This window comes from Branchiostoma floridae, chromosome 1, assembly GCF_000003815.2.
Source record: "Branchiostoma floridae strain S238N-H82 chromosome 1, Bfl_VNyyK, whole genome shotgun sequence".
Classification (NCBI taxonomy): domain Eukaryota; kingdom Metazoa; phylum Chordata; class Leptocardii; order Amphioxiformes; family Branchiostomatidae; genus Branchiostoma; species Branchiostoma floridae.
In genome coordinates, this window is record NC_049979.1 from 18,341,301 (window position 1) to 18,349,858 (window position 8,558).

Here is an 8,558-nt window from a genome sequence, read left to right on the forward strand (position 1 = left end):
TCAATTTGCAGACGACTTTGTCAGAATCGCTGTTGAGTACAACAGCAGGACATGTAACCAGGCTGGAAAGGCCCGGCTCTTTTGATTGCTAATTTTTGTTACATGTTATGCGCCCGTCAACTACTATAAAAATACAAAGACCATAGACGCGGCATTGACCTCACGCATGGGCATTTCTTTCTACCCTTGACTTACGTACGCCTAGGCAGGAATCTGACTGTCTCATCTATATAAAGGGATAACTAGCGTCCCTGCGAAAATAAAAAGGGTTCTCTTTCTCTGTCAGTAACTCTTTCTCCTGATAACTAAATGTAACTCGTTGGACAATCCTCTTCGTCCCACATGCCTTCTACACTGTTGAACGGGACAAAAAGCACTGACCTTCCACTGCGATCGCGTACACAACACTAGTAGCAACAGCCTCTCATTGGTTCAATATGTATTTCTTTCGATTTGTTTGGAAGTCTACTCAACACGGGGCAATTAACAAGCACACAGAATCCCGCAACATTAAAAGGCTTTGTGCTCATCGCTAATGGCTGTTTATCCAGTCAACAATGCTGAGGATGATGTGGCAACATGTTTACCTACATGTCAGGAAGATAAGGAATAATTGCAAGAATAATTGCAAGGCATAATTGAAATGCAGAATTGTTCAGAGAGACCTTACCTGTTACGGACGACGCTCTATCGGTAGATGATGAGTGGAATCAGTTACTGGTTAATGCTGGAGAAATGATGTCAGTGTTTGTGTCGCACAACTGTAAGTCCTGTTGGTTACTTGGCACGGTGACAATGTTATGGTCCACACAGCCTCATCAGCAGGGTGTTTACAGGCTCGGGCTGACCGTGACCCCGAGAGGTCAGGAGAGGGCAGAGCGCACAGCCACACGGGGAAGTCTGGCTAACTTTCTAGCAGCTGCACTAGGAGGCTCACCAGAGGGTTTCTGGGTACTCCGCTCAAGGTTGTCATGCTTGTGGGTGCCCCTGTTTGCATTAGCCAAGGTGGATATACATTTATAGTTCACTATAGCCTCCTTTATAAACATTTGTTCCTTTTCGTTAGCAGGTTGGCCTGACCTGATTGGTCCAGTTTGATACTCTGACAAAACATAGAACCAAATTTCAGTGCACAGGTGAATATTATGTAATTGCAAAATATACGCAAGGTAACAGTTACTCAAGCAAATGATAAATATTTAGTGAAACGTGGTTCCCACATACCGGAGTTGAGCCTGATTACACTTCCGCTATCGGACAATTACATTTTGATGACCTCTGGCTGATATCGTATCAATTTAGCTGGAGTAAAGGAAGGACAGACTTTTAGACCTTGGTACACAGTCTCCGTTGGCAGTAGAACTGATACCAGCTCAATTACTTTAAACAGATTTAAGAAGATGGATTATGACATTCCAAGAGGATATTTGTCCTGTCAAGGCTGAATCATAACATATCACATGATGATGATACATTGTTGCCTAAATGATAGTTATCAGACAGAGGTGTATGTCTCAGTCTGAAATACTATGTGTTGATTTACATAAATCTAAAATGCACCAGGGATAAAACATGCCCTAACAATAATACTTAAGGTACAGTAACAGAAAAGTAGTCACTAGAAGTTGGTATGAGTTTTCCCCCCCATGCTGACACCTACTATGGCGAATCGCCAAGTTCCAGCGGGTGGTGCTGGTGTGCTGCCAAGTGTCTTCGAGGTTTTTGTACAGTCTAGTCCGGGTTTTGGGCCGGGACTAGGCTAAACATTGCACTGAAGCTTCAGCAGCAAAGATAAAGACTGGACTGTGCTTTAATTGGTACCAATTGTTACCAGCGGTTCCAATGATTTAATCAGGCGTGATGTCACACTTTGGCTGTTTCAGAATAGAAAGGGAGGTTGAAACAGGTCTCTCACGCCCTTCGCAACTTACGCAGACTTTATACTGTAGTTATGCATCAGGAGATGCATGCTTTGTACCTTGTACAATTGTTGCGCAACAAAGTTATTATGGTTATTTTGTAAATGGTTCGATATACTGGATCGTTTGAGATATTTTGAAAATAAATCTGTGTATACGTGTCGTGAATTGGGTAATGCTGCCCCACTGACGGCTTGGCACTGGCTGAACTGACCGGAATAGAATAGCCTGGGGCACTCAATAATCTCTAATGTCTTAAAGTAACCCTGTCTACAGTTCCCGAGAGGAGAAGCTGTGTATCAATTGCAAGGCGATGTCAGAAACACGCTAGTAGCTAGTTTTTGGCAACGCCTTGCCGTGGATACGCACAACACCATGCGTATGTAACGTTACAGGGAACAAACGTTTGATGCAAAGCCGATGTAATACTGATGGAGTCATCAAATGACCTGTCTTTGTGGGCTACATAACGTTTTTGTTCTATCTCTTTCCCTTGTCACTAAATGGTTTGCAGCTGTTTTATCTGTATTTCCACATTACGACGGTATTTTGTCTACAGAAGGTTACCATGTTGGCTGAATGCCATATCCAGTGACACTTCACTGACCAAAAATCCTGGCCAGACGCCTTTACTTACTACAATTGTACTCATAGAATGGTTTGGAGGCCGGCTTAGAATATCTAACTTTCATCTTAGAAAGGCTTCGGGTGTACCTGAAGAAAAAGGTGGACATAGTTCGACTGTGTACTGGACAAAACTCAACAACGTTCCATTTGTATCCGGACACCATCCGATCATTGCATATAACGTTAACAGTTACACACGTCACAAACGTGGATGATCCTTTGAGGAGGTGAAGCCGCCATACACGAACTTCTCGGACTGAGACAATTATTACTGAATTACAAGTACTCTCCTCCATGCAGGAGCGACTCAATCATGTGGGTGGGTTGCTAACACTTTGATTTGATGTAGCGACATGGTAGTCTGAGGATGTAGAGGACAGAATTACGTTTATGTGACTTTCTCTACCGAATTTACTTTCTAACAGGTATAACATTTCTGACATGTAAGAACAACTACTTTTACTATAAGCACTCTACTATGTATTTGATATGAGCGAGCATGACGTAATCGCTCATGCATCGTCTGAAAGGTCATGTACACGGCGCTTACTGCAAACCTACCGTCGATTGTCCTATATAGTGGCTACGGAACCGATGGTGGTTCACTACCGTTCAGTCTAGAAACTGTCTGGCGTTTTTCTCTGCACGTAAGGGGTTAGAATTTCCTATTCCCTCCGTCCATCGTCCGGCTTTTTACACAAACTTCAAGCAAAGCTAGCTTGGCAACTAGCTTGGCACACATGCTTAGGTGCATGGTATCCCGGCTGTCTATGGAAAATATCTTTTATCTTCCTCACGATCAGCGGTCGCGTCTCTGAGGATGTTCATGGTTTCTCGTCGGAGCCCTGTGAAGTTCACATTTCCCACACTCCTGAAAAATGCTCTCGTTGGCTTTCCCAGACAAGATTAGGGCCATGGTTGTGTTATGTCCACAAAACCTGTTGATTGTGGTATGTTGTTGGTGTTTTGTTATTTTCTGTAACGTTACCTATGATGCTTTTTAGGCAAGACATTCCCTGTTCCGGTCTCCACTCACTTTTGCGATAATACCAACAAGCTGGAAAGTACCATATCTCATCAAATAACGGGGGCCGCCCTAAGACGGTTCCCGTCGTAAGACGGAACGGATTTTTTGCTGATCTTATTATCCATAAGTACACCGTGTTTGTTGCCACTGACTATGCTGATTACAAAGGTAAATAAACCAAGTCCATGCACACAGCTTGAATTTGCATTCCAAGTATACTTTAACATATTTACTTCATGTTTTTTTAAAAACAGAATTCTAACAGTAATGTTGACAGTGCTGAATCACTGCGGTCACCGGCCTCTGCGTATTGGCGGCTCGTGTCGCTAGCTATACGAACTCTTTCAGGCAGTCAGACAACTGCCATGATACACATAAATAAAGCTCCATAAAACACTATGAATATGGGTCTTCGAATGTCTGTTGAGCATAAGCAACCAAAAGGAAGCGACATAAACATTGCCACCATTGTACTCCCAAGGGAGTGTGGCCGTTAAGGTGACAGACTAGAGAACGCTCCAAAGATTTATTTGATTGTTACAGTAACAAATGATTCGTGATGTCTATGAAAATAAGACTTGATAGAGAGATGTAGATGATATTTTCATATAATCAGACCGAGTTTTGTTGATGTTAGCGGTGTCTTTTTTTCGTAATGGTTTTTTTAGTCGGGCATTCACAATCAGTGCATTCAGCCCATTGCCCGTAAAAACATGAGCTGGATTGTTCTAGGTACAGCCTTCCTCATGTGAGACAAGAAGTACATACAGTCACGATTTTACTGTCAAAAGAAAGCTAAAATATCATATTATTAATTTTTTCTGTGTACTTAAATTTACCACTTACTTCTGAAGAGAGCAAAATGTAAAAAAAGCGTACCGAGTTAGGCACACTGTCCAGCGTAGCACAAAATTGGAAGGTTACATACACGAAATTGTCTCACAGTGTTTGCCGCTTGTAACATGCAGCGCGAAAGGTTCATGAACCACATGAATGCATTTCTTATTCAAGTATGTTGTTCAAATCTATGTGTAAAAAATTCCGTCATCAAAATTTGACCACTCTCAGGCAACTAGCGATGGAGCGCCATGAGTTTGAGCGCAAGAAAAAGCGTACCGTGTTGGGGCACCTCCCGTTATACACAGTGATGCATGGAAAATACGAAGTATTGGCTCTCAAGTTCATTACATTTCTAAAATATCTTTTTTCTAACAGTTTGCTGGCTATGGAAGTAGGTAGCCGACCTCATAGCACCATGGACGGCACTAGTGGATGATAAGGTGGAACTTGGGAACAGCAGAAAGCTTCACGATTAGCTGCAGTCTCCTGCCATTACTGGCGTCATATTCACTTCTTAAAGAACGCAGGAGACGCTCTTGTTAGCTGTTCCCAATCATTACCGGATGTGCGCTGGCAGTGAACACCATTCAGTTCGCCTCATCACACCGGTACCCGCGGAAATGAGGAAGATACAGGACGAAAGCTAACGCTCATTTGACTAATAGCGTTAGATGAGACACACAGCTTTCAATGCCACGTACTTTGAACTATGTGATTATCTCGGATCAATGGCTGATTCCGTGGGTCCGGAGACAACGCTTTACGGTTGACGTGGCAGGTAATTTGAGTCCGCGCAGTCCTTGGTGCTGATGCACCCTCCACCAGTCCGCCAGACTTCTGTAATCCTGGTCCGTGGTGGATAATTCCTGTATGTCGTGCCGTATCTACCACTGATCAAAGAATATAAGGACGATGTGTTTCTCTGATGATAAGCTCACCAAGAGTTTCATAATATGGTTCTGCATTATTTCAACCACTTTCCATGTTACCTGGTAGTCAGTGACATGCATACAGACAGTCTATCATTTATCATTGACATGTTTCGTGTTTCTGATGAAACATTTTCAATTGAATACCATATATGATTCAAATTATTACACATCATTTTCATCAAATGCAATGCATTGTATTGTATTGTTAGCCATATTGCAAACTACAGGTATTCAAACATATAATATCTATGGGTACAAACATTTTATGCAACTCATTTACTTGCCATAACTCACTTACTACAAGAAATGATATCTCTTTGAAAACAGATCATTCCAGCATTAACTGTCTCCAATTGATTGCCATTCAAAACTGCATTAGTGCATTCGGCTAAGAGAAATAACAAGAGGCATGCCACAGTCGTTTTTGTATCAATTCCTAGAGTAGACAGCTTATGTAGATTGTGCTTCCACGTCACTCAATCACCATTTCATAACAATTACTACTAAAGACGAAAACAAAATAACTTTCCCTAAAATGGCTTCTTATCAAAACAAAGCCTTTCCACATTAACCTACAGTTGAACCCAAATAAAGGGACTGTTCACTAAACTATGTATTGGCCGGGGCTTGCACCTAGAAGATAACAGGGAGGCTGTGACAAAAATGTGAAGCAACAGCTTCAAATACATTCCCCATAAAATATGGTAAAAAATTATTGTACAAAGGGCAAAATCTGAATTTATGTATAATACAAGATAATCATCTCAAATGCATGGCCATTTTTGTTAGAAATAGGCCACATGAGGTTTTATGCTCCTGCACATACCTTGATGTGTTCCTTAGCCTTGAGATGTAAGAATACAGGAGTGTACAAATGTACATAGATAATACACGTTTAGTGAACAACCCCTTTAACATATCCTTTTCCACATACATGTAATCTACAGAGACATCCCCAACGATGTTTATATCCACAACGCTACATAGGCAAAGGATGATGTGGAATTGGAATTACATGCTGACAATGTCAGCTAGCTGCAGCCTAATCTGTCTGCACAGATTTAAAACATAATATATACAAGTGTTCCAGACACAACATTTCAAGTTTACATATGAACTATACAGTTGCTGCAACTTTTATCAATGTTCATAATGTTTACAATTAATATCATCTTGTGTTGAAGCATAACCAAACAATTCATTCTTGATTCACTTCTTAAGACAACATCAATGATAACATAATAAGGTGCATCTTTGCTTAGGAATGCTCAGATATGACAATGGCATTTCTCTATAGATGGAACTTTTATACATGTATAACAACATAAGTAAACCCTATCTAATGACATTGACACTACTGGCAATGTTAACAGCAAATGTTATTACAAAAGCATTTGTAGCCAGTAACTATATTTCCACACTTTTATATGGTCAAAATATTTCATTCTGCAATCTACTTCACATGCCACACCATTTGTCATACAACAAATAAAAACCACACATATTTGTGGTGATAGTTTTAGATAACGTGTTTAACATGACATCTCTTGGAGTTTTTAACAGCCTTACTGTGCCATTTTATATTGTATGAGAACCAAAATTATTACCAGCTTCTTGTGCTTCAATAGCTGCATAGTATCATATGTTGTTGACAGCTAGATGAGTTTCAAAATTCCCATGCATTACACCTGCTGTTCCCATTTAATTATCATAATGAAAGCTGTCTCAATTCAAGTCCGTTGTTAGAGTAAGTCCAGCCAATATCTTTTCAGACAAGCTACATAAAATACTTAACTTTTAGTTGCAGAGCAAGGCATTTTAAATTTGCACATGAAAATTGGTCACATAGACAAGTGTCTCCAGAGGTGTTCTCTTTCTCCCTACATATATTCATTTACTCTTGTAGAGGTAAATGTGGAGCAGCCTATCTGACATTCAAAACAAATAAAACACACACAATAAGACATTAAGAAATAAACTGTGCTGGCTATTTTGTAATAAGTGCTTGGCCGTTTCCTAAAAAGTTCAAAGTAATCCGATGCTGTGAATAGCACTATTGTGTACATTTTTACACGATTACAGGAATAAGAGAAAAAAAAAATGCTTAAAGTTGCTAGATGGAGGCCTGCAGTCAGGTGTGCATTGTTTCATTATCACCTCCTAATACACCAGCACATGTCCTTAGGATGCTGTTTCATGAACAGCTATGCCGTGATATATTTATCTATATTCTATGATAAAGAAACTTGCATAATGGCAGAATCCCCTAAGTAAACTAAGTTTGGCCTGGAAGTGCATCCAATTTGAAAACAAAAAGTGCCCAGTCCACTGAATTACCTTCCTGCCATGGAAACCATATTTCTACAGAGATGGACGTATTCATAAATGATGATACGTCAAGCTGTTACCTAGCAACAACCTCCTGCTGTAGGAAGCTGTAATGACGTCCTGAGCATGGATATGACAGGTTGGTCTGAAAAGGACTATAGGACTTCACTTATAATAATTGTTCCCTCTAACAAGCAGACCCCTTCAAAACCAGATTAGGGTCTAGAGATGACAGAGTAGAAAAGTGGATGATCTCTAGTCCCTCGGTAATGGACTGGGTCTTGTTATAGACGGTAATGAGCCAGCTTTGTTGAGTGAGAGTTGTGGACTACCTACCCAAATCCCAATTCGCTACCCATTCCACACATGACGGAAGGTGTATCAATTTCAAACTTAATTTGTTAGGTGAAACTGCATTTTGTTCTGAAACACCAAAGTTTGGTATCTCTTTCACCTGCAGCCTGCTAAAATTCCCCAGCAAGCCTATGTACAAAGTTTGCTGGTTACCATTGTCAACGATACAATACTAATCAAAGCTGCTGGAATGGCAGAAACCTTGCGGTACACCAAATAAAACACATTTGGACTCAAGTGAAGAAAGGCAGATTTGCCATTACCATTTCTAAATCTCCTGCCATTGTAGCTGATGTGTTTAATCCACACGGCAGCTGGTGGTGACACAGGCTTCACAATAGCACAGGCCCCACTTGAGCCACACACACATGGGCTCTTGTTATATAAGATGGGACGAGCACACTTTTGAAATAGAAGCCCAGATTTGGAGCAAAATCCTCTGACCAAGTTAATTATCTCTTGAATCAGTATTTACATTTACAGGTTGACAAATAATCTCCATAATATGGCAAGAAAATAATGTAAAGCGTT